Genomic DNA, 27954 nt, shown 5'->3' on the forward strand with positions numbered 1-27954 from the left:
AGGCAAGCATTTTTGATCCAGTCTGGCTTGCTACCACTAAATGCTTGCCTGCTCCAAACTCCCCATACCACTGATCTCTGGTCTCCAGTAACCAGTGCAGTCCTGTGCAGTCTCCAGTCCAAGGTGCCAGTCCAGGTGACCAGAACTGCCCAGCTGACCCAATTCCACCAGATGTGCCCTGCTGTCCTTTGTTAGACCCGATCCGTGTGATGACCAGAACCCTTGACGGTCCAAAATCTTGAATTAAAGTGGACTGTAAGTATTAATACGAATCATAGTAAACCATAGCATATCTTGCCTTGCCTTGTCCTATCCCAGTCTCTAAACCATCCTATCTTTACCGTAAGAACCTGTAAGATTGTCACAACCATTCTTGCAACCCTGTCTGTGATTCCTAGTGTTAGCGCTGATGTTCTCTTCATTTATGTTTTACTAGACTATAAGCCTTTAGTGATTTTGATTAAATAAGGTAATTCCCATAAAGAAAACTGGGTATCGACCACGTGAAGGGTTACAACGGCCATGTAACTGTGGAGATTCACGGGTGGCATTCTCTTTTTCTTAGCCATTAAATCTAGTTCAAGTAAAATTAATCGGTCATTTTAAAACCGATCTTCTGTTTTTCTCTGCTCTATTTTCCTAAAAACGCCTCTCATTCAACATTGCAGAACTTCCTACATTTAATAGCTAGACACTTCAATTCAACTCTGACTTATACATAAGAACTTTAGCTACATCCCAACACAAAAAACGCATCCAAAAACCATTTAGTGAATTTTAGGCGGGAATTCGCATTTCTGCAAGTTTTACACGTGTGATTTTTAATTTCAATTATTTCCAAACTTCCATTAAGATTCAAAGTGTTTACTGTTGCTCATACTAAAGCTTATGATTGTTGGCATCTTTCCCATGTTGCTCCCATAGAGACTTCTATTGATTTATGGACTTTTGCACACTTTTCATTGATTTGCTCAGCCATTTTTGAATGTCGTTTTAAAAGTGTAAGATTTCCAAATCAGTTTTCTCTATTGTTTGGGGAGGGAAGGTTGTATCTAAATTCTGTGACTGATCTTTACTCCTGAATACCTGCCGCTTACTCACATCTGTTTAGAATTGCTTATATGTGGGATAGGGAATTTTGCAGGGGGAAATCTTAACTCAAGTGCTATCTTTCCAACAAGCCAAAACTGTTCTTTTCTCTGTGTTTTATATTTTGTGTTGCTAAAAGTGAATTCAACTGCATTACCTACTTTCTTATTTGGATGGTCACCACATTGGTGATTGCTGCCCCATATATTAAAACATGTTTTATTTGAATTTTAAATAAATAAATATTACCTTTACCAACCAGCCTGATTCCTGGTCCATTGCGTACTCGGGGCATTTTGAGAAGGGGTGTGATATGAGTGGTATATCACTCAGAATACTGAACCTATAGACATAATAAAATAAGTATTTCATTTGCGCACTGCATACTAGGCTGAGACCAGGGTGTATTGCCTGATTGAAATACTTAACTGCTTTGACCCATTGGAATAGTGGAACCAACTATTCTCTGTACCTCCAACTTAACCTGTAAACAAGCCTTTTTGGAAGTGGTCCTGGACCGCCCAGTGAACTAACCATCTCGTATGGGATCTTTGCCCTGGAACTGCTGCCGTCTCGAGTTGACACTTGAGACTTTAGAGACTGTAAATGAGTTTTGTACACCTAGCATTCCTAGATCTGGAATTAGGAGAGTACACCTGAACCCGAGCATATGCGCCCAAAGTGTCGCCCAGCTGTGGTGGCAAACTTCATGGGTGCCTTGCTGATGTGTCCCCCTCAGCCCTCGCGGCAGTGGAACTGGCCTGATCCCTTCATCAGGAGCAGAGAAATTGTCACTGTCCCGCCACAGAATCATCCCTGAAATGCAGCCCCTGAAAGCTGCAGAGCCGTGCAACTGCAGGATTTGAACCTGTGACCAAAGTGGACTCGACTGCCGAAGTTTAGTCCGGAGTGAACAGAGGGTCGGTGAGTACTTGCAACCCTTACATGTGGCCCCTGGTGCATCCATCAATTTGTACGCACAAGTGTCCCCTGAGGGCCACTCTTCTTTGTCCAGATAGCCTGTGTTATCGAGCTATTCCCAATTCTTGGATTCTGTTCTGCTCTCTTGGGAGAACCTCCTCAAATAGTGGGAACTTATTTGTCACTGCCTTAACCCCCTTCTTGAGTCTCTACAGGCCTGTTTTGACTCTACCGCACAATCACGTGCATCAGCACCGAAAGTACTTTTGAGCTCAAGGCTCCACTCATCTTAGGGACTGGACTGCCTCTTAGTTAGGGATTGAACTGTGAAGGACTGCCTAAATGATATTCACACTGTGTGACCCCTTTCTTTGCAGGTTAGGGATCTCTACTGTGTAATATTCCTTTAGGTCAACTGTTATTGTATATATGTTTGCTAGTTAGGATTGTGTTAGTTTGGTTACTATTGCTTTGAATCTATTGTGTGTTTCACTTAAAAGGCCTTTGATAAATGTATATGTATTTTTGATACATACACCTGACAGAGTAATTTGTAGTGTCATTTACTGTGTGTGCTCATTGTTGGCTCTCGATCAACGTCACCCCTCCTGAGACCTAGTCTTGATCGCCGCCAATGCTACCTTCATTGGTCTAGCTCGTCCAGAAGATTACCCTGTTCCAAGAAACTAGGATGGCCTTCTGAACCTCTGACCACCAGGTCAGAGTTCAGAAATCAATCTTAACACACAGGGAACTCCACAGCCTGGCCCAATCTAACAACGCAGCCTTGATTTCTGTTCGCCATAGAGCACCAGGGAAACTTTCCCTCTAGTTGTTCCCCTGCTCAATGGGAGTTTTATTTTTCTTGAGTGGGAGCCTATACCAATCACAAAGCTGTGGAGCATGCATCCATCTGTGAAAAACAGGAATGAACGCATGGGGCCTCAATCACCTAGCAAGAACATGACCTCTCAGCTAATGTTCAAAATGGGAACAAAAAAATTAAATAGGTAGGCTGCCCAACCCATATGAAGGAGCAAGGCAGCAGGCTAATCCCTGGGCAGAGTACCAAGAGTCAAACATCAGTGTGATATGTGGTGTTATAAAATAGCATACAGGGGCTTTTCTCCCATTTTAGGATACGTCCATATTGCAATCACAGATGACACACAGTCTCAGGCACAACACAAACAGGACATCTTTACTTAGTTACAGGTTATAAACCACAAGACTGGTACATATGGGACACCTCTCTCAGCCAGCCTCTCTTCCAACTGTCATTCCAAGAACACTCACAGGAGAACACTCACTCAACATTCCAAATCAGGCACTCATGAACACACACACACACGCACACCCACCCCCTCCCATTTCTGGGGCTGACAGTGGGTGGTGTGAGGAATCTAAAGGTGTCCTCACTTCTTTCCCCAAAATATCTTCCCCCCCAGGTGGCCAGGGAAAGGACATCACTTTTGGACCTTGATCCCTGGGGGTGGATATGCAAGGGAGGATCACCTGGGAGGAGGAGACTTGGGAGTGAGGATGAGGCACCCTTGGGTGAGACACCGTGTCCCCCATTTACCTTTCATCAGGAATCACATGTCCCCAAAGCATTTATGGGATATTTCCAATCCCTCCCCTATTGTGTTAGAAAACCATCTCCCAATGCATACCACTATGTTACTGAGACGAGGAAGAGACCACATAGGAACTTACATCAATCCTTTATTAATTCAGACATACACAAACACCACTCTGGTACTGGGACAAGGAAGAGGGATGCAGAGTACCAAGACCGTTGTGAATTCAATGTGAATGGCCTGCACCTGAAGCCAAAGGGGCAGTATAAATGGCGGGCTCCGGTGAGGCTAATGAGATTGCCTGTGGAATGCTTGCAGATGGAGAAGTCGGAGGTGAAGGCATGGAAATGTGTGTCCGAAGCACTCAGATGCTGCAGGGTCGTTGCAGTGGAAGCAGATTGTGGTGGGAGTTGTAATGTCTCTGTGGCAGGGCCAGGCTGCCAACCTCCTGAAGTCAAGAGGACTCCCTCTACAGTAGCCTAAGGTGTCAGAGACCCAGGAAGAGGGGCTTACCCAACCAGGAACAGCAGCAGCCACGAAGAACCGACTGAAGCGGAGGAGGGCACACAAGGATAGCGTACCCGGCGAGTCACGTAAGGCTCAATGACTCTGGGACGCTGAAGTGCGAGCCGCATTGTGAATACCGGTCGGAGCACTCGCGAGTGAGCTGAGGACAGCGGAGGCAATAGGACTGCCGGTCCAATAGTTAAACACAGATGTTTGACTACGATAATGTGAAGGTTGATGAACGGAGCGGTTTGTGAATACCGAACTGTATTGAATTTGGGATGGCCGCGGAAGGGCCAGAACAACAGTAAATCAGTAAACTTTAAATTGAATGAGGAGCCCGTGAACAGGGTGCAAATTCCCAGCAGGAATCACTATCCTGCTGGGAATTTGCAGTTATCTTGTTTTGATATGAATTCATGGAAGATTTGAATACCAAACCAAAGGAAAGTAATAATGAGTCAATGCCACATGAGTTTAAAGCAAAGAAAAGTGTTTCCTGATAAGGAACTGTGAATCCTGGAAACTACAAAAAGCATTGGTACTGAATATAAAGAACTGTGAATTGTACAAGCTGAGAAACAGCAAGCATTGGCAAGAACCATAAGGAAAACAGGAACTGTAGAAATTGAAAGTTGAAACTGTGGCAATACTATGAGAAGGTTTAATCCAACAAGTGAATGGTGGCCAAACAAGTGTTAACAAGGACTGCAAGAATAGAAGTCCAAACCACTGTTAAGCTGAAGCAGTGCTTGTGAAACTGTGGAAAAGAAGCCAATCAGGTGGGCCGGTTGCGTGACCTGTAATGGGTGGACCGTGTGGCCCAACAACTGCACCTAGAACAAATACACCCTACTAAAAAGAAGCCACTTGACTCATCTATAAGTTTATGGTTGAATATCCAGCGAAGCTGATACATTGTGAACTTCAAGAGTTGAGCTTTATGATATTGATGAAAGAGCCAAAAAGCCTAAAAGCTGCGAAGAATCCCAAAGAATTGTGTTCTTGTGAAAACAGTGAGAGACTTGAAAGCTTGGGCAAGGGAACCCCTTTCGATTGAAAGTGAACGATTTGGAAACCCGGGGAAGGGAGAACCCCTTTCTGACCAAGAGCTGGAAGAAGCTGTGACCTTTTGTTTGAACACTTTTTCATTTGATGCTGACATCCCTTCACAGTCTGAACAAATAGATGTGAGGGCAAGTATAGGTTTTGGACACAGAAAGACATTTACTTTGGACTCCTGACACAGACTATCATTAGTTTCAGTTAGGTAGTGAAATCCCAGCTTAGCGCAGGGGAAGATAGGCCTTATCCCAACCCCTTTGTGATTTTAATAAAAGCTTGTAACCCAAACTTTCCTCAGTTTTCTGTGTCTACTTCATGATGCCTTCACACTGGGCTAAGGGCTGGGCCCGTCAGCTCAAAGTGGGATGCCGCTCGCTCCCTTAGGACTCAGCGTCCCAGCCAATGTGGGACGGGTTCATGAAGTTTGTAACAGATGCGCCATGTAGGGGCTTTTCCCCTTTGTTTAGCCCTCTTCCCATAAATAAAGTTGTGACCTTATATAGACCTAAACTAAGTGTAGCACCCTTTTTGCCTCCAAGCCTTTTATTTCATGTTTCCGGTTTTCTGAAGGTTTGCTATATGTATATATGAATACATTTCAAGAAGGCTGCAGTGGCCAGCCCTGAGAAGGGTTGCCTCACTTTCCTGCCAGCACAATGTGATTATGAGGCAACATAGATAGCACCAAACATCCTTCAAAAGCCCTCATGCGGTTTATACACAAAGTGCTAATGTTTTCATTTTTGGATGGGCTTAGATACATGAGTCACACCAAAGGGAGCCAGCAACTGTGCACCAAAGGGCCCTTAGACCAGCAGCAAAAACAAACATGCCAAATGCATTGAGGGGGCTGAAAACTGGACATGGGATACATGTTCTGCAGCTGTGCTCCATTTCCTCTCCACTTCAAACCACTGCCACCACTGTTGAGAGCTAAATGCGGAAAAAAACTGCTTTCCTTTCAGAATGCAAAATAATGACAGTGGTTGCATTATTGGGCTAAACCAACGTGAATATAATCTTAAAGGGCCACTACAGGGATAATTGAACACAGCAGTTTTGAGTTTTCGAACAGTGGTATGACTGCAAATATTGGCACAGCCAGCATTACAATTTCTTCTCACAGAGGTAATCTGTGCATTATTGGGCAGAGCATACAGTAGTGAGTTTTTACAGTGTGAAAACAGCACAACCAGCAAAGCAACATCTACTCACAAGGGGAAGACTTGAACTATTGGCACAGCCAACATGAGTGTTTTTACAGTGGCGATTCTGCCACTTATTGATACTCCTAGCAAGAAAAGGTCTTCAAATAGTGGCAGTATTCTGGCTGTGCTGTTGGCATAGGCCAGATTGAGTTTTACAGTGCAAATGCTGGCATACAATGTGGGAAAAGCCATGAGATAAGTAGGTTGGAAATGAAAATGCTCCTGTGTACTGTTGATGACCTAGCATCTACTGGATGTTTTCATTTTACTCTATAGCATAGGTCGTAAACTGTAAGGCTTTTAAACCAATTTTTCACAAAAAGTGTGCTGTAAGAGTAACATTTTAAATATTAACAGGTTAAAATGCATCATTTTAACACATTATTTTCAGAAAGAGAACACCTCGAACCTTCGTGGGTTAGTTGGAGTCACCCTCAAAAAACCGGTCGGTCACACTTGTTAGTGGGAAATAGTTAAGACAGTGAAGACAATTCACCAGCCACCATTTGGAAGATGTGCAGGGCATACACGTGGCGGAATCCCTCACCAGTATGTTATCGAATCCAAGTTTACATATGGGGGGTAATTCATAGAATTCAGCGCACAAGTGGCGCACGCGGCTGGCGCACAGTGTGCGCGTGCGAATCCCTGCGCCAGCCGCGTGCGCCAAAACCCATTTCCGCGCACAGCGTATTCATAGATTCCAGCCACCAAAACCAGCCGTGGCGCATAGTGGCGCAGCGACCTTGCAGCAGCGCCAGTTACGCCCCCAAGAACGCCTTCCGCGCAGGGAAAAGCCATCAAAATCCCTAATCCAGCGCAAAGGGCTGCGCTAACCCTGTACCAGCACGGCAAGCGGGCTACGTGTATTCCAGGGGTTCACGTGAAGTCACTCACGCGATCGGGCCTGGGGGAGCGGGCTACGTGTATTTCAGGGGTTTGCGTGAACTTATTCACGCGATCGGGCCTGGGGGAGCGGGCTACGTGTATTTCAGGGGTTTGCGTGAACTTTTTCACGCGATCGGGCCTGGGGGAGCGTGCTACGTGTATTTCAGGGGTTCGCGTGAACTTTTTCACGCGATCGGGCCTGGGGGAGCGTGCTACGTGTATTTCAGGGGTTCGCGTGAACTTTTTCACGCGAATAGCCTGGGCGCGTGTATTTCAGGGGTGCGCGTGAAGTTCCACACGCGAATAGCCTGGGCGCGTGTATTTCAGGGGTGCGCGAGAAATTCTACACGCGATTTCAGCAGGGTACGTGTATTTCAGGGGTGCGCGAGAAATTCTACACGCGATTGGGCTGGGTACGTGTATTACAGGGGTGCGCGAGAAATTCTACACGCGATTGGGCTGGGTACGTGTATTACAGGGGTGCGCGAGAAATTCTACACGCGATTAGCCTGGGTACGTGTGTTCCGGGGTGCCGTGAACTTTCACACGCGATTGGTTGAAATCCACGTGTGTTCTGTCATCACGTGCAATGAGGGATACACCCTCGCACGTCACGTCACAGACGCGCTCACGCGCTGAGGGCCTTTGGTCCAATGAAAATGCGTATGCGTGCAGACGCGCTTACGCGCTAAGGGCCTTTCCTCGAATTACACGCTGACGTGCAGATTTTTCACGTGCCAAATCACTCCGTATCAAGCTGGCCACGCGAATACACACGGAAGACCACGCTCCTGCCCAGAAGGCCGAATCACTGCCCCCCAGTGCCCCGAGCAGCCTCCCACGTGCCATCTGCTGCTGCCTGCCTGCCTGCCTGCCTGCCTGCTGCCACCGTGCCCTGCCATTTGGTGCCTGCATATCAGCCATCTGCAGGGGTCCAGTTGCTGTGTCCACCCCTGCTGGAACAGTAGACTCCCGACTGGGATACCATCGCTCCACAGCCCAGCCCCAGGACCCAGTTGCCCACCCACGCCTGCCTCGGGGGTCGCCATGTCGGGGCAAGCACCATCTGAGACCAGTGGCGACCCCCAGCCAGAGAGGCAGAGGGCCACCAGCTTCAGTGAGAAGGAAGTTGGTGTCCTGGTGGAGCATGTCCTGGGGCATTATGATGCCCTCTTCGGAAGACCACGCGCCAACAAGGAAGGACGGGAGAGGATCTGGGACGATGTAGTGGTTGCCATCAACGCGGAGGGGGTAGCAACCCGCGACATCAAGCACATCAAGAAGCGCTGGGAGGACTTGAGGTCCAGGACCCTCAATAAGGCCCGGCGCCTCGCGGAGGGGGGCCGGGCACGCCTGAGTGACATCCAGATATGGGTCCTGGAACGCGTAGACCCAGCGCTCCACGCCCAGATCCTTCGGAGGCAGACCCATCTGGAGTTGGCCGGTAAGTAGCCAAGCATTGCTGTGTGAGACAGGGCATGTTGCAGTGTGCTGGTTGTCTGATACCTGCCTGTATGTGTGACATAGACCATGTACGTATGTGTGTGTGCAGGGACATCATGGTCAGGCATGTGAGTACAGTGATGTGTTCTATTGCAACATGGGGGGCTCTGTGCGGAATGGACACATGGAAGCATGGCAGTCTCTGTTCCTGGACATGGGTGGGGGTGAGGGATGGGTGCTGGTCCCATGTACACGTATAGTGTCCATGTGTGTGTGTCTGACCTGCGTGTCTGTGACTTGTAAATGCCATGGATGCATGACACATGTCTGTGACAATGTTCAGATTCACTGATGCAGCCTAGTCATCCTTGTATCCACTGCGTCTGTGGTGTACGAGGCCAGATGGATGGAACTACGGTGAGGTGTGTGCATGTGATGGCAAGACCCATGATGCATGTGAGTTTAAAACCAACATTGTATGAATCATGAGTCCCTTGGTCATGTATGCCAATGTCCATGGCATGCGCCATGCCTATTACTGTATGTGTTTTGCCTGCACTGACCCATGTGTTGTGGAGGGACATGATGGAAGTGATGTATGACAGTGCCACTCATCTGCTGTTGCTTCCTGTCTAGGGGACCATTGTACAGTACCCTGATGCTTGTGTTCTATGTCTCCCTCTACACAGTGGCAAGTGAAGAAGAGGGCGGAGAAGGCGCTGTGGAGCAGAGCGGTGGGGATGCCGCCACGGCTGCAGCGGAAGGGGTGGGTGAGCCCCCACAGGGGCTTGCACCGGCGGAAGACGGCGTGGAGACATCCAGGTTGGTGGTTTCCACAGAGGGGGAGGAGGCCGCTACTGAGCCACACATGGGGCCTGGTGGGGGCATCCCCGCTGGTGCAAGTGGTGCAGTCCAGGGCCAGGGGCAGGAGGCAGCACAGGTCGCCGTGGAGGTGCCTGTGCATGTCCCTGTCCCTGACACTGTGACTGCACCACCATGCACCAGCAGGGATGCCCCATCCCAGGCCTGTCCGCAGGTAGGGGAGATGTCCATGTCATCTGACACTCCTCTACCTGCGGACGAGGGGACCCCTGGCTGTGTGGAGAGGGTCCTGATTGGTGTCGCGTTGCGCACGGCTGGCATTCGTGATGAGGTGCATGCTTCCCGGGAGGAGCATGCACATCATCACGAAGAGCACCGTGCGTACGTGAACCATTTGGGAGCCGCCATGGTCGGGGGTTTCCTACATGTGTGTGGCCTTCTGGCGACCCTCTCCTCCTCTGTGGGGGCTATGCGCCAGTCGTGCTCCATGCCGTCTTCCGGCCCAGATGCCACCAGGGCCCCCTGTGGACCTGCCCCGACCAACGCAGCCAGCTCGGTGGGGACCCCATCCCTGCCACAGTCGGGAGTCGAAGGTCCAGCAGGGGTGGACACACCAGCAACTGTCCCCCTGCAGATGGAGGATGTGCCGGCATCATCTGGCAGGGCACGTGCACGACGGCATCGGTGGATTCCATCAGCCTGGATGCCGTCGTGCTGGCAGAGGCAGTGGCGTCGGAGGCAGCAGCAGGCTCGACGTGGGAGGCATCATGGCTCGGGGCCATCAAGATCAGAGGGGCAGGCATCGGCCGGAGGGCAGGAGAACCCTGGGATGGCAGTGTCTTCCGTGTGGGAGCAGTTGGTCCAGCGGATAGGTGCGGAGCGGCAGCGGGCGGAAGAGGAGCGGCTCACCATGGTCAGGGCGGAGTTCTCCATGCGTCGGGCGTTGAGGCGGGCTGAGTGCCTCGAGGAAGCTCGCAGGGAGTTTGAGCTGGACACGGGGTTGTCCCTGCGAGACCTCGGGGCCAGGACAGAGTCCCGCCTCCGGGACATCGACATGGAGTTCGATGATGCCCTGGCCGGCAACATCACAGCGTGAGCCGCAGGACTTGCCCGCTGCCATTGTATATAGTTCTTTAGTTAGTTAGTGTTAGGTTTCCTTTATTTTTTAAGTTTTTTTTGGACCGCTCGGACAATGGCCACTTTTCTGTATATATTTTTTTCATTAGTTAGTAGTAGTAGGTTTCATTTATGGTGTTGGGCTCATGGACCCTGGGATATTCTTGTACATAGTTTGATGTTTGGAAAACATTTGTTGGATTTATATTTCTGTTCACCATGAGGCAATGGTTTTTCCTTATTTTTCCCCCCCATTATTTTGCTTTGGACTACATTACTTTTTGGATTCCTTTGTTTTTTGATTTTTTCTATTAGTTCTCGGACATGGACCATTTGTTTTGTCATCCCCATTGTTGTGTGTTTTTTTTCTTTACTTCATTTTCATCTTTAATACATATATTTATTACTTACATTTGTGGTATTTTCTCATTGGTTTCATGCATGTCATGATATGGGTTTTGACATTCACTTGCAGCCATTGTGTATGTGTGTGTGACGGACATGTGTTCATTTACATACTTGCCATTGGGGTTGTATCATGTAATTGCATCTACTATGTGGGTGGATGCAATCCTTGGCTGGGTGTTTGTGCTGGGTATGCTGCCCATTACTGCCATGATTGCGTTTCGTCAGGACCTGGGGGCAGGGGGACATGAGTGGGGGCCTGCTGGGGGGTGGGGGTGCAAGGGGACATGAGTGGGGGCCTGCTGGGGGGTGGGGGTGCAAGGGGACATGAGTGGGGGCCTGCTGGGGGGTGGGGGTGCAAGGGGACATGGTTGGGGGCCTGCTGGCAGGTGCCCCACAGTGCTGGGGGGTGGGGGTGCAGGGGGACATGAGTGGGGGCCTGCTGGGGGGTGGGGGTGCAAGGGGACATGTGGCTTGGCTGGGGGGCATGCCCATGGTGGATGGGCTGCCTGCGGGACATGACCAGGGGTGCAGGGTAGTCCCCTGTGGTGTGGGCTGCCTGCAGAGGTCGTGGAGGGGGTAGAGGGGAGACCTGGGAGGACCCACACTGGCAATTCACCTCTTCAACTTCCCGCACACCCACGTAATACACTGCCCCACTCGCACAGGCCCAATCGCGTGTAGGATTTCTCGCGCACCCCTATAATACACGTACCCAGGCCAATCGAGTGTAGAATTTCTCGCGCACCCCCGGAATACACGTACCCAGACCAATCGCGTGTACATTTTCTCGCGCGCCCCAGAAATACACGTACCCCGCTCAATCGCGTGTGTCACTTCCCGCGCGCCCCCGAAATAAGCGTAGCCCGCTCCCCCAGGCCCGATCGCGTGATGAAGTTCACGCGAACCCCTGAAATACACGTAGCACGCTCTCCCAGGCCCGATCGCGTGAAGAAGTTCACGCGCACCCCTGAAATACACGTACCCTGGTGAAATCGCGTGTAAAACTTCCCGCGCACCCCTGAAATACACGCGCCCAGGCTATTCGCGTGTGGAACTTCCCGCGCACCCCTGAAATACACACGCCCAGGCTATTCGCGTGTGGAACTTCCCGCGCACCCCTGAAATACACGCGCCCAGGCTATTCGCGTGTGGAACTTCCCGCGCACCCCTGAAATACACGCGCCCAGGCTATTCGCGTGTGGAACTTCCCGCGCACCCCCGAAATACACGTGCCCCGCTCGCACAATTGCTGTATGTTGCCACTTTTGTAATACGCAGGGACGCTACCGCCTGCCTTCGTGTGGCGGACGTGTATCGGCTTGTGCGTGTCTTTCGCTGTGCGTGGCTTTGCCCTATTCGGTTCCATGAATACGTGTGGTTCGGGTGCGTGTGGGCGTTCCCTCTGCTTCCCTGCAGTAAATCCCCAGTTACGCCCTTGTTTTCGCAAGTTGTTCCCCATTCCGCGCGTTACGCCCCGTGTTCCGCCCACTTTCTGGTGTATGCGCAGAGGTTGTGCGCTTTCACTGTGCGCGTCACGCACGTCTTTCGGGATGTTGCAGTGACGTGTGCGCCATGCACGGGTTTGGCGCACATCCCGAGGAAGACACGCGCAGGGACTTCCATGAATCGCACGCGTGCGCCTCTTTTTTTCCTGCTTGCGCCTGCTTGCGCCTGCTTGCGCGTAGATTTTCGGCGCACGTTTGTTCCATGAATCAGCCCCTTAGTGTTCAGAGCATGTCCACAAGTGAAGTTCCCAAAGGTGCGCCAGTGTATATTATGGAGAGGAGTTCACATTTGTCCAACAACATGTACATTGGCAGGCCTGGAGTTTAATTTGAAGTTCAGATAGACACAGGTGAGCCATTTATGCATTAAGTGACATGCACACCATCAATAGATCAGCACAATTCAAAGAATATACAGCACTGGTTTTAGCACTGAGACATTCCATTCAGGTCCCGCATGTACCAATGACTGCAGTGGTTACTCATTCCGATGTTGATGTCATTTATAGAAGAATGTTGCCTAGAGGTTAAAAAAATGTATCTATGCAAATGTTTGTTGCCATCACACAAAAAGCTGCAGGATATCTATATGTCCCTGTTCCACACAAATCCAAATTGTGTTTTGAGGGCCACAAAATACGTACCTTCACGGATGCACTGTGGTTAGCATTGGCAGAGGGACTATCAACGTGTTTGCTTTGCACAGGGTATGTTGGTCGTCTTGGAGCCAAGACAAATATTCAAAGAAGGACAACATCACATTTTAGGAATCATGCACACGTAGGCCCTTATGTGGCACGGGTAGAGCATCCCTACATTTGGGATGCACACACAAACAACATCTTTGGTCAAATAGAGCACATTTTGCCGACTGTCATACGAGCGCATGCATGGTCACCAGAGCATAGATCATTGACACTAGGGCGTGATTGGTGCAAAGTAATGAATTATATAGGATAGCAATGAAACATACTACTGTGATTTCTTGGGAATCATTTCTACAGCCCGTTAACTCAACCTATGCACCGGTTGTTTTCATAGACGTCAATATTATTTTGCACTTTTATATCTGGCAGATTTCGTAGGTAGCTCTGTAGCCATTGAAAATGGCTAGGAAACAGTTTGCTCCAATCCGGGGGAGAGATGAAAAGGATGTTCTAGAAATAAAAGTTTGAAATTGGTGATTTGAGAAGAAGAACAAAAAATGAGGTGGCAGGAGTCATGTGCATTTATGGCACAGATTGACAATAGATGATGCATTTGATATACTTATGTAAATGTAGAGTGTGCTATGATCGAACCAAACTGACAGCATCAGTTTCTGATCACGTTAACAGGCACTGTGCAATGTGTTGACACTCTTGTTCTTCGAGGAAGCTTTGTCTCGCACTAAATAGGTAGATTATCCACCCCTCTTGGCATGTATGTCATGCCCCTTAGGAAGCGTTGGTCCTTATGGTATCGTTGGGTCCAGAGGTATGCAGCGTCCATTGTTACACCTAAGATGGCGGCTACTGCTGCCTGTTACAGTCTAGCTGCTCGGTTCCCACACAGCAACTCGACTCCGCGCTCTCGACCGAGCAAAGCATATCTGTCTCACTTTACAACAAGCAGACGCGTTGCTACTCCTTCAAACCAACGCTGCGTAAGTTCGGATCTAGGGTTTTCCTATCAGTCCCTATTACGTTTTCTGTTTGTAATTACCTTCTACCTTCTGTTTCCTGTATCAGCTCTCATTACTCTCCAGCTGTAGAACCGCTACCGCAGCACTTCCACTTGCAGTACGAACTCTCACGCTCTCAAGGGAAACTTCTGGGTTGCCTCGGTACTTCAAATAAAATCATTCCTCGGTCACATCCGAGGTATGAAGGCAGGGTCGGCTCTTTCTTTCTTCCCTTCTACGGTGAAAATTGTCCTGACGTTGTTTCTCTCTCTCTCTCTCAGCCAATCTTATACTTCCGCCAAACAGCGGAATACCTATTTGAACCACTGTTCACCGTACATGAACTCTCTCTCTCTCTCTCTCTCTCTCTCTCTCTCTCTCTCTCTCTCTCTCTCTCTCTCTCTCTCTCTGTCACGATTCCTCCCACGCGCACACCACTGGCCCGGGATCGTGTGGTCTCCAAAGCGCTCCCCCGCCCCCTGTCTCGCTCATCCCTTTCTCCCTCTCCTCTCCGGGACTCACGTGGATACTCACATGCCTTGCGTGCACGGCCGCGCCTGGTCCGTAACAGGACTGCTCTCAGGCTACGGCCGTTTCTTCACTGGCAGTTACCTTGGCGCCTGGGATCACGAAGGACTAGCATCGGGCTTCTGCGTCGCGGGACTCTAAGGTCGCGTGACGCGCTTGCCCGATCACGTGACCCAGCCGCGCATCACGTGACCAGAAGCGCTCATCACGTGACCAGAAGCGCGAGTACTTAAACACAGGAAACCCAGGTACTCGTTGCTTCACAGCTGTGCTCTGCATCCTGTTTGGCGTTACGTACTTCGGATCATTGACTACTCACGGAATCGACCTGGCCTGCTCTACTGGACTCTTCTTGGATTTCCCCTTGGATTTGTTACTTGGTGATTATTGGCTTTCGACCACAGATTGTTTGGACTGCCTCACGGATTCTCCCTCTGGCACTTCGACTCTTTGGACTTCTTATCTCACAGCTCCACAGTTTACTCCTGCTAACAGGCGGATAAACCGACTACCACTCCTTTTGGGGTAATTCAGTCCACGTGGGTCCCGGACCTCCCCATTAGGTTCATCATCTCTACCTTGACCTCCTTAGGTAAGACCTTTACGTTTTTCCTAACACTGTGGTTTATTGCTTATTGCTTGGTACTTAATCCGCATTTTCTTGCAGCAGCTTGGGGTCCCAGAGGTTCGCGGTCCCGGATTTGAACATCTCCGCCTGTGGCCTCAACGGCTGCACAGAGAGTGACTTTGGGTTCTCTCTGTGCGGCATTTGGGGACGTAGGCCTCTTCTGCCTACACGACACTCAAGTCACAAGAGACTGTGAAGCCTATTGTCGTGTAGGCAATGGAGGGGAACGCTGAAGATCCCATGACTGCTATAGTCCAAGCCATCACAGTGCTACGAGCCGACATGGCAGCAGCCAACACGGCTATCCATCAACGCCTTGACAACATACAGAGTCTCAGACACCCTTTGCCCTCAGATGCGGAGTTCGGAGATACACCCCCTGTCCCTCAACCCGTTCTGCCACCGGTTCCCTCACGTCAGAATCCCATTCCCGTGGTGTTTCCCACCCTGTTCCCGCTGGCAGCTCCTGAGAGATACTATGGGGATCCCAAGAAATTCAGGACCTTCCTAAACCAATGCAAACTGCACTTTCTGTGCCGACCTCAGGCTTTCCCAGATTCCACCACAAAAGCAGCGTTCACCCTTTCCCATCTGGCTGGTGTGGCTGCTGCATGGGCCAACCCCTTGCTGGAGAATGACAACCCAGCCCTATATGACTTCGATCTCCTTGTCACTGAAATGTCCAGGGTCTTTGATACCAGACACAAAGCCCAGTCCCGGGACCTGGAACTCCTGGACTTGAGACAGGGTAGGGGTTCCCTCATTGAATTCATAACCCGTTTTAACCAGCTCTCCGCTGAAACCTCCTGGCCCGAGAGCAAGAAGGCAGTGGTGTTCTATAGGTGTCTCAGTAATTCCATGAAGGATGCTTTATCAGTAGTCCCTTCGTTACCCACTGCATTCCAGGATCTGGTTGATTTGTCTCTTCAGGTGGACGCACGTAGGTCTGAAAGAAGAGCGGAAGCGGGTTTCGCTCAGTCCACCACTCCTCACACGACAGTTCCTTCCCCTGACTCCTCACAAGAACCCATGCAGATCGGGGGCATCAGGAGCCCGATAACTCCCCTAGAAAGGGAACGTAGGAGGGTGGATAACGCCTGCTACTATTGTGGCACACTAGGTCACTTTGTTAAAGAATGTCCGCGACGCCCCAAACTCAAGCCACAGGGTTTTCGGACAGCTCGATCATAGTACTGGGGACGGGATCGAGCTATATCACTCACACCCCGGACCCAACACCCGCTTTCGGGCGGATCCGCCCCATCCATGTACAAGCCACTCTACAGCCCACAGCATCTGTCACGCATCCTGTTACCCTGATTATCGATTCGGGGGCAGCGGGTAACTACATCGACATTTCCTTGGCCCATTCCCTGAATCTGCCCCTCGTTACCAAGACTAGGCCCGAACCAGTACATGCTGTAGATGGCTCTTCTTTGATTTCAGGCCCGGTAAAACAACAAACAGCCCCTTTGCTATTGACGATTCAATCCAAACACAAGGAGACCATAAGTTTTGATCTCATCACCATGCCACAGTTCGGACTCATACTGGGAATCCCTTGGCTTCAGGAACATAACCCCCTCATTGATTGGAAATTGGGTTTGGTTCACTTTGAGTCGGACATATGCCAACATTTCTGTCTTCCCACAGACACAGTCAGCGATAACCCTGCTCAGGCTATAGCTCAGTTAACGGTGCTTGACCCGCAGGAAACATTATCGGATCACGTAGTCGGCCTAGTAGCGACAGACGTTCCCCAAGTCTACCAGGATTATGCGACTGTGTTTGATCGAGTCTCCTCCAAAAAACTTCCACCTCATCGTCCATACGATTGCCCCATCGATCTGCTCCCTGACGCTGTGGTTCCCTCAGGGCGGATCTATTCCCTCTCACCATCCGAGGAATCGGCTCTCCAGGAGTACATTCGGAAGGCCTTGAGCCTATGGCACATACGGCCATCCACCTCACCGGCAGTGAGCCCTATATTTTTTGTGCCCAAGAAAGAAGGCGATCTGCGCCCATGCGTAGACTATAGACGCCTGAATGCGGTCACGAGGAAAGACCGGTACCCTATTCCCCTCATCACGCCCTTGCTTGACCGACTCACACACACTACTATCTTCACCAAATTAGACCTCCGCAGAGCCAACAACCTGGTCCGCGTGCCTTCCGGGGACGAATGGAAAACCGCTTTCTGTACCCTGTACGGCTTATACGAGTATACAGTCATGCCCTTTGGGCTGTGCAATGCCCCGGCGACCTTCCAGAGGTTTATGAATGACATCTTGAGTGATATCCTAGATGTCTACGTTGTGGTTTACCTCGATGACATCCTGATTTTTTCTCAATCTCTGGAAGAGCACGTACGCCACGTTCGTGAGGTGTTGTCACGGTTGCAAAAACACTCTTTATATGCCAAGCCGGAGAAGTGTCTGTTCCACGTGGATAACGTTGACTTCATCGGGTTCTGTATCACTCCCAGAGTGTTGTCCATGAACCATTCCAAGGTAAAAGCGGTTTTGGATTGGCCTGTTCCTGCGAACCTGAAAGCTCTTCAGTCCTTTTTGGGCTTCGCGAATTTCTACAGGAGGTTCATCTTTGGTTTCTCTTCTATCGTGTCCCCCCTCTCCACATTAACCAGCCCTAAGGTCCCCTTTCTTTGGTCTGATACACATCAGAAGGCCTTTGATGCATTAAAGACTGCTTTCACTACAGCCCCTGTTCTCCAGCATCCCGACCCAGAACTCCCTTTTATTGTAGAGGCCGACGCCTCCTCCTTTGCTCTTGGTGTTGTCTTGTCCCAAGCATGTCAGTCCACGGGTCGCCTGCACCCGGTTGCATTCCATTCCCGCAAGTTTACTACCCCCGAGTCCCACTACACCGTGACCGAGAAGGAGCTGTTAGCGGTGATGGACGCGTTCCGCGTTTGGCGACACCATCTTTTGGGCGCCAAGCATCGAGTCACGTATTCTCAGATCACCAAAACCTGCAGGATTTGGCGTCCCTAAAATGTCTTAACAGTCGACAGGTGAGGTGGCATCTTTTCTTCGCGGCATTCGACTTCCAGATCCAACATCGGGCTGGTTCCGCACATGACAAAGCCGATGCATTGTCACGCTCTCCCGGGGGGGTTTCTCTGCCAGAATTCCCTGACACGTTGTTGGACAACACCAAGGTAATTTGTCTATGTACCCCCTCAGTGCCCTTAGTGGACGCGGTACGCAATTGGGTTTCCTTGCACCCCGACCAGTTATCAGAGTGGGATCCGGTATTCCATGATGGTCTCCCGTATGTGTTGAACCGCCTGTTCTTGCCCACTGTAGATACACGCAATATGGCCATGGAATGGTCGCACGATGCCCCTGTGAACGGTCATCCTGGCCAACGCCGGACGTTATCTCTCCTGAAACGCTGGTGTTGGTGGCCGGGCATGAAGAGGGACGTGGATTGCTACGTCAACACCTGCACCGTATGTACACAATGCAAAACCCGTAGGGGACGCCCATTGGGCCTACTTCTCCCTTTACCCGTGCCTCCGAAACCGTGGCATACATTAACCATGGATTTTGTTACAGAACTTCCCCGGGTGCAGGTTATGATACTATTTGGGTGGTGGTGGACTCCTTCTCAAAGATGGCCCGTTTCATCCCCTGTAAGGGTATACCCTCCGCTTCCGTCCTGGCCACCTTGTTCTTTGATTCCATCTTTTGTCTATTTGGGTTGCCCTCTGTCCTTATTTCTGACCGGGGTTCTCAATTCACTTCTCGCTTCTGGCGTGCTCTGACCAGGTTAATGGGTATAGATGTCCGGTTCTCTTTGGCCTACCACCCGGAGACGGATGGTCAGACCGAAAGGACAAATCAGACCATGGAGCAGTATCTGCGCTGTCTGATCCTGCAGCAGCAGTGCTCTTGGTTGCGTGCCCTTCGACACGCTGAATTCGCCTACAACAATGCAGTTCATGCATCCACTGGGTTCTCTCCCTTCTATGTCCTCTATGGCCAGCATCCCCGCACATTGCCGATCCCTGACCTCGCGGCCTCCATCAATCCGGCCGCTAGTGCCTGTCTTAGGGATCTGTCATCTATCCACGCCCAGACCATGTTGCATCTCCGTGAGGCCCAGTCTTCTATGAAGGTCCAGGCAGACAAGAAGCGTCTGTTAGCCCCTAGTTTCATGGTGGGTTCCCGGGTGTGGCTTTCTACCCATCACTTGAGGTTAGTGGGTTGCAGGAAGCTTTTGCCCCGTTTTGTGGGTCCTTATGTGGTGTCCCGGGTAATCAATCCTGTCACGTACAGTCTTGTTCTCCCGGGGTCGTGGAGGATCCACCCTGTGTTTCATGTCTCCCTTCTCAAGCCATGTCCGGCCCCGTCCCGCTTGTGCGCCCCTGCTGCCCCGGTGTCCCTGGCGTCCCCTGATGTGTACGAGGTGTCCTCCATCCTGGGCTCCTGGTTCTACAGGGGGCGCTTGCAGTATCTGGTGGATTGGGTTGGTTATGGCCCCGAGGAGCGCTCTTGGGTCCCCGCTATCGATGTCAATGCTCCCCGGTTGGTGGCTCATTTTCACCGGGATCACCCTTCCTGCACACGGGGTCGTGGGCCTTTGGGAAGGGCTCTGTCACGATTCCTCCCACGCGCACACCACTGGCCCGGGATCGTGTGGTCTCCAAAGCGCTCCCCCGCCCCCGTCTCGCTCATCCCTTTCTCCTTCTCCTCTGCGGGACTCACGTGGATACTCACATGCCTTGCGCACGCGGCCGCGCCTGGTCCGTAACAGGACTGCTCTCAGGCTACGGCCGTTTCTTCACTGGCAGTTACCTTGGCGCCTGGGATCACGAAGGACTAGCATCGGGCTTCCGCGTCGCGGGACTGTAAGGTTGCGTGACGCGCTTGCCCGATCACATGACCCAGCCGCGCATCACGTGACCAGAAGCGCTCATCACGTGACCAGAAGCGCAAGTACTTAAACACAGGAAACCCAGGTACTCGTTGCTTCACAGCTGTGCTCTGCATCCTGTTTGGCGTTACGTACTTCGGCTCATTGACTACTCACGGAATCGACCTGGCCTGCTCTACTGGACTCTTCTTGGATTTCCCCTTGGATTTGTTACTTGGTGATTATTGGCTTTCGACCACGGACTGTTTGGACTGCCTCACGGATTCTCCCTCTGGCACTTCGACTCTTTGGACTTCTTGTCTCACAGCTCCACAGTTTACTTCTGCTAACAGGCGGATAAGGCGACTACTACTCCTTTTGGGGTAATTCAGTCCACGTCGGTCCCGGACCTCCCCATTAGGTTCATCATCTCTACCTTGACCTCCTTAGGTGAGACCTTTACGTTTTTCCTAACACTGTGGTTTATTGCTTATTGCTTGGTACTTAATCCGCATTTTCTTGCAGCAGCTTGGGGTCCCAGAGGTTCGCGGTCCCGGATTTGAACATCTCCGCCTGTGGCCTCAACGGCTGCACAGAGAGTGACTTTGGATTCTCTCTGTGCGGCATTTGGGGACGGAGACCTCTTCTGCCTACACGACACTCAAGTCACAACACTCTCTCTCTCTCTCTCAGCCCAATTTAACTCCTTCCTTCTATCACAGTGAAGTCTTCCGAAGTCTCCCGAAAGCAGAGTCTCCAGTTTCACGTACCATTACTTTCCAGTCCGCTACAATGTGTTTACCCATTCCTTTTCTCCATCATACACGGTCCAAACTCTAAGGCTACTATTACTTACTGTGTCTTATCCATTTTCTTATATTAGACTGTACGATGTAAACCTATCTTGAAGCACTACTGCTATAAGACACCAGAAGCAGACGATTCGACAGACACGCAGGGTTTTCTTCCCCCCGAGGGTTTCCCTGGAATCTCTCTCCATCTCCGGGGCTTTGCCACGGGGGAGGAGGGAGAGTTCAGTGGAATTCATATCAGCTTCATCTCACCTGAAATCTGGTCACAAGTGGGTCCAAGTACTTGGCTCTGTTGGTGAGTACACTCTCAGGTTTCTTTCCTAGTCATTGCCACTGAAAAAAGAGTGTTTAAACACATTTAATATTGCATTGTTAACAATGTAACTGATAGGAGAGAAATAGGCGTTATTAGCTCTAACAAGTTCTTCCTATCTCCTTAGAACCAAGATCGTTGGTGGACAATGAGATCTCCTAGCCTCTTCCAACTCACTCGTTGAAAGTGTACACTCCAAAAGGCAGGCTAGAAAATAGGTGTAAGTGAAATATATCCAACTAAGAGAATTAAGTGATCTCACTCCCCGATGGAGGGAGACAGGAGGCGAACTAATGCTCAGCTACCCCATCCATTAGAAATGAGTGGTCAAGCCACGCTGCTTAGTGCCACACCACCATTGGTCAATGCATGCCAACTTAGCAATAAAGACATACTAGCCCTTGATTGCATTGTCTTGTCCTCTCCTCTCCAGAGCAGTTGCTGTTTTGGTAGGGTCTTGTTGGATTTCGTGCTAGGCACTCCATAAACCTTCTGCCCACTAACATAGCATTAGTTTGAAGCTAAATCCAGAGGAGCAAAGGCATCAATCAGGTTTATCCAATATAGTGTGCATGAGGGGTAGGCAGATAGAGACGAAAAGCGACATTTGGGAGTGCCATAATAGGCATCTGTGTTTGTGTAGTATTGTCTTAATAACCGTGCTGCAGCAATGCTGCAGAGCTACCAGTGTCTCCTTTCAAATGCAAGTGAGAGTCGGAAATATCTAAGCGATCGAGGGGTGAGCCGCTGTTAAATGAGAGCTGGCTGCCGGGCAGCCTGTCTGTGGGTGGATTAAGGGTCCCAGAATGACAGCTAGAAGAGAAATCCCAGGTCCACAGAGTGGTTTGAGGGATAAAAGAGTCAATGCAAGGTCACACCTTATTTCAGTGGAAGGTGCCGGAGCAGAAGCAGGTCCACAGAGAAGGTAAGGAGTCGGATCCCATCTCCTTCCTGGTGAAAATCAATAGAGGACACACCTTTCCAAATGCAGCCCTATTTCTCACACAGAATGATTAATAAAGCGATATCATACCAATTTGTGGTTTCCAAGTGTTTGGTTTCAAAAGTTCAAAGATATATTTCAGAGACCAGCACACTGAATGAAGAGACCTTGGATGCTGAAGGGCAATTATTCAAATAGACACTCAGCTAAACTGCAAAAAAAATGGCCTTTTATCCACAAAAAGCATACATGAATGAAAATAATAAATGAAGGAATAATTACTACACATATAAAGAATGTAAAAAGACTAAAAATACTTCAACGTTGAAGCAACAGCAAAACAAATCCTCATCTCCCCAGAAATGCACTGCAAAGCTCCAAAACAGGCAGGCTGGGAGATCTTGGCATCAACGGGCCTGAAAGCAGTGTGTCCACCCTTCCACCAAAGTTTTCTGCCTGACTGCTCTGGTGCCCCTCATTTTAAACCATACACAAACGTGTGATGGCATTTTCCAGACCTTTCTGGCTTTCTAAGTCTTTACATGTTGACAGTTCCCATGGGCCCCCGGCCAGAGTGACTCATGGTAACCCCAAGAGGCAAAACTCTTCCCTTTCTCATGAAAGTGCGAAAACAGCTACATAACCTTTCTTCGGCTTAGAAAGATTCCCTCGCAGCGTTATCAGGTACCAGCTGGCACCTTCTTCAAAACAATCCTTGAAGCAATGCAGACTAACATAAACAATGAGCATCATGAAAAACATGTTTGCCAGTGGAATAATACGCATAACGACACAAGTTCTCATCAGGTGCAGATTTCACTGAGGCATGAAGAAAATGTGCAGATTTCACTGAGGCCTGCAGAAAATGTCCATTATGGCTCTGGGAGCACCTAATATGAACTGCACACATGCTCCATATTTTAGTTAAAAACATTAAACCATGTTAGCTACATTATTTATAGCAAGTTTAGGATAGAGTGTGCTTGGGAAGAGGGAAGAGGTTTGGACATCGAATTGCTGCAGACCTTTAGAAAGTCTGCTGGGACCCCGAGTCGCCAGAATCTGTATTTATGTCCATTAGGCAAGAAGTGGTGATGTATAAATAAGTGTCATGGGTATGTGTTCCATTAGTTATCTTGAATGGGCAGTGTGTATATGTATGTGTTGCTTCCTTTCTCTTTCTCGCTTTGTCTTCCGTCTCTTGGATGGCTTCACTAAAGGCTTGTGCCTCCAACCCTCCTCCACCAAAATCCCTCAGATTTAGGGTGTGTTTGCTCCTCGCTCACCTCCCTCTGATCTTCTCTTCCAACGTCACAATGAATAGTCCTCTGCTCCTTCCTCCTAAAGGTGATAGGTTATTTAAGAGATTTGTCCGTAAAAGGGTGGGCTATAAGAATCTAAATGATGAGTTTTCAGAAATTGAGATGGTGCATTGTATGTTTATGTGCGGAATGTGTAATGTCATGTTTTGTTCCTTTTCTTGCTTATTTTTAAAATATAGACAGACAAATGCAAAGCAAGCAGTTCTTCACTGATAAAACATTGCTGTATGGTGCTTCAAAACCGACTCCTTCAGCTTCTAAGTCCTGTAATGACAGGCATTATCACACAATTTCGAATGGAACTTGATTTAGTGACATCATAAGGATGAAAGAGTGTGTCAATCCTGCCTTGTGATTTGAACTTGTGAAGTGCAGGCTGCCATCATGGCATTACCCATGTAGCTACCCACCCTTGGACACAATTAGACCACACATCAACAGCACCAAGCTCAGCACTGACAAAGGGGAGGATCATAATGGAAAAACCTTGAAGGGGAAGTTCGCTCAAAAATGTTATTGTTCCGATCATTCGTGCATGTATTTTAAGCACTCTGTAATTGATCTTAAAAAATGTTCCTATGCATTTTACCTTAATTTTCCTCATTTTTACACATGCGAAAACAAAGGGTTGGGCGCAGCCATCTTGTGCTTATCTTATCAGTTGATGCATCGCCCTAAGTTCAAGTGCGCTCGCAGCAAGAATACAGATCGCCCGCCTCTGAAGCTGATATCACTAGATGTGTACAGCCCTTTACACAGTGCCAATGCACATCTCGTGTCAATGTTCTCTGTGTGCAAGCTATTGACGTGTCTCCATGGAAATGCCAGGACGTCTCTTTCCTCAATATGCATAAAAGACCCTTTCTGATTAGACAACATTGGTGTGGCTTTGTCAATGGTTTCACTGTATTTAATTTAGATCGCCTGTGACTCGTTTCTGCTCTGTTCAGCTAGCTTTCTAGTACGAAGCCCCTGCGAACAGGTACTTACACTAGCAGAACTGATTTTACTTGTTACTTGCATTTTATTTAAATATTTGTTGTATAATGGCAACAATACAGCCCTACCAGTACGAGCCTAAGTATTCCGAGGAGGAACGAATGGAAAGAGAAAGATGCAGAAACAATGGGGAATCGGACGATAGTTGGGAAGATGAATCACCGGAACATGAGGCTGAGTCTAGTTGCATGGAAGATGTTTCAACCTGGTGTACCTGCAATCGTTGCAAGATCATGCAAACCGAGGTGGAGAACTGCTGTTGCCAAGAAAACTCTGGATACTCAGCCTACATAGCCGAAGAAGACAGACCACCGCTATGCGTTACCGAGCTGCATGATTTCAGGGCAACCTGCCTCACAAGGTCCGTGTTGAGGATTATGATGGTGCTTATGCACAAACTTTGTGCAACAGTTCACCCTCGCAATCCAAGTAACAAGTAAGTATACCCTAGATGTGACATAATTTTGACCACTGAGACGACTACCATTTCGTGTTTTTCTCCTACATTGTCATACCTTTAATTGATCACTGATGAATTAATTTAGTCTGTAAATTGAATACATTTCTCTCGCTTTTTGGAAATCAGAGTGTTCATCGCTTACGTGTCTTTCACTTTCAACTAAAAAAACAATGTTTCTCTATGGCCCAAACCATTCTGGCTTGCATGGGTGTTCACTTTTGTAATGTGTCGAGACTTCAAAGCCCAAGCTCATTTTTCAAGAAAGTTACTTTTCTAAGGGCATAGAATTTGTAGTTTGTTTGTGCCATCAACATCACCAAATTAAATAAAATAAAAATGAGCATATACGAATAGTTGTTTGAATTTTTCAGTGAGTCAAGAACATGCTCAATCGTCTATGAGGGACATGAAAGAATGGTTGGTGCCCTTTTGCACTCACCTCGTGCCCATCCATCCCCACTCCAGTATCCCCCCTCCGGTACTCAGCGGGTGGGAACGGCCAAGTTGAAAACACCATGAACAACGCAATGGGATCCTCCAGACTCCCCTCTTCAGTACCCCACCCCAGCAATCATCATATGTTTGTGTACCTTCAGCGGGGCTTTGTGGCCTTTTGTGCTCATCTCATGCCCATCCATCCCCCTCCAGTATCAATGGCAGTTCACAGCTATGTCCGTGCGCTCCTACAGGGGCTGGGCGGGTGGCAACTCTCAAGTTCATGAATACTTCAAAGGGCTCTTCCTCACGGTATTCCATTTGTGTTATAATTAAAGGCAGTCAATCAATTATGGTCACTAACCTGTTCTGATGGCAATCTGCTGGAGCAGCAAGGGAGAATCTCCCGGAGACCCCTGCCCCCCCCAAGTCTCGGGGGATATGAATGCCAGAGAGGGAGAGACAGGAGCCCCAGGGAAACCCTCTGGGGAAGAAAACCCTGGGTGGTCTTGACGAGTGCTTCTGGGTAGTGGTCTCTTCTTTGGCGCAAGGTTTGTAGCAGCAGAAGCGGAGTTCTCTACAGAAGAAGGAAGAAGAGGTGAGTTATGAGAGTGGATAGAGTGTCGGGGGATAGTAATTCTATTGGAAAGTAGCCCCCACTTACTGATGTAGCCTTTCACTGATCTATTCCTTAGGTGGAAGATGGTGTCGGGAGTGTTGGCTCCGTAAAGACCTGGAGATTCTGGACGAAACACAAGGTAAGTTATAGAAATGAAGGAGAAGAGAGAAGAGTCCTAGTTCTGGAGAGGAGGTAACTCACTGTCATATGAAAGAAGGCTGGCCCAAGAGGGATTCTGCACAAGAAGGCGAAACCTGAACGGGAAGAGAATAATGAACCTGGAAGTTCGGGAAAGGGATTCTTGCGGGAAGGACGGGAGGCGCTGAAATGCTGACTGGGAAGAAAGGTAAAAAGAAATTAAGGTAATATCGATGGATATTAGTTGGAATCTTTCAGAAAAGAGAATAGCGAACTTACGAAGCATCGTACAGAGCAGAAGCGACGCACTGAAGGGAAGGTTTCCAGTCTTTTAAAGCAGTCACGTGATCGCTCGATCGCGTGAGTGAAAGACGTGCAGCAACTAGGCTGTCAATCCTCCCATGCCGGTGATTCCGCGCCATCTTGAAATTCCCGCGAAGTGCGGATCTGTACAATGACCAATGCCGTCTAGACTGCCATCATTGGAAAGGTGTAACAGTATGCCCCCTCCTCAGAGGAGGCGATCCCGGCTTACCCGCGTGAAGGCAAAGAAAACGTCGCACCAGACGAGGTGTTTGTACACCCGAGGCAGGTTGCCAGGTCCTGTCCGCCGGGGAGTAGCCTTTCCAGTCAATCAAGAACTGGAGACGGCCCCGATGGTACCGAGAGTCACAAATGCCGGCCCCCTCAAATTCTGTTCCGGAATTAGTCAGCACAGGAGGGGGAACAGGTTTGGAAGATCGTTGAAAGCGATCTGGGACTGCCAACTTAATTTGCGATAGATGAAAAACTGGATGAATTCAGCGCCAGGGAGGAGGTAAGGACAACCGGACTGCCAACTCCCCCACCCGATCGATCACTGTGTAGGGTCCAAAGAATCTGGGGGATAATTTAGAAGGAACTAGATGTTTCGGAAGAAACCGAGATGCCAACCATACTTTGTCACCTCTGCCGACTGGTGGAGTGGCTCGGCGTTGTTTATCCGCATACTTCTTGGCTCGGTCTTGTGCTGCTTGAGGGCCTGGTGAGCCCTCTTATGACCCTCCTGGATATCTGCTAGAAGGTTGTCTACTCCGAGAAATCTCAAAGTGGTTGAGGAAACAGTAGGGATAAAGGAAGGATGATATCCATAGGAGCAATGAAAGGGGCTTGTATTCAGAGGCGAGTGTTTGGCATTGTTATAGGCATGTTCCGCTAAAGGTAAGAGTTCAGCCCAATTGTCCTGGGCTGCCGAGACAAAACATTGTAAATAGCACTCCAAGGTCTGGTTCAGGCGCTCTGTCTGCCTGTTGGTTTGAGGATGAAACCCAGAGCTAAGAGCCCTCTTGATTCCGTGAATGTGGCATACTTTCTTCCGAAATTGCGAGGTGTACTGAGGGCCTGTGTCAGAGACAATAACGTCAGGAAGGCTATGTCGAGAGAATATTTCGGAAATGAAGACCTTGGACATTTGGCCTGTCCCAGGGATCTTGATCAGCGGAGTAAAGTGGGCATATTTAGTGAAGTAGTCTATGGTAACCATGATGGTAGTGTAGTGTGATTAAGGTGGAAGCTCCACTATGAAGTCCGTAGATATTATTTGCCATGGTCTCTCAGGGATGGGCATACGGGCAAGTAGTCCTAAAGGAGGAGCACGTATATTCTTAGACTGAAGACATATACCA

Source organism: Ambystoma mexicanum, chromosome 1p, assembly GCF_040938575.1.
Source record: "Ambystoma mexicanum isolate Mex_15411 chromosome 1p, UKY_AmexF1_1, whole genome shotgun sequence".
Lineage (NCBI taxonomy): Eukaryota > Metazoa > Chordata > Amphibia > Caudata > Ambystomatidae > Ambystoma > Ambystoma mexicanum.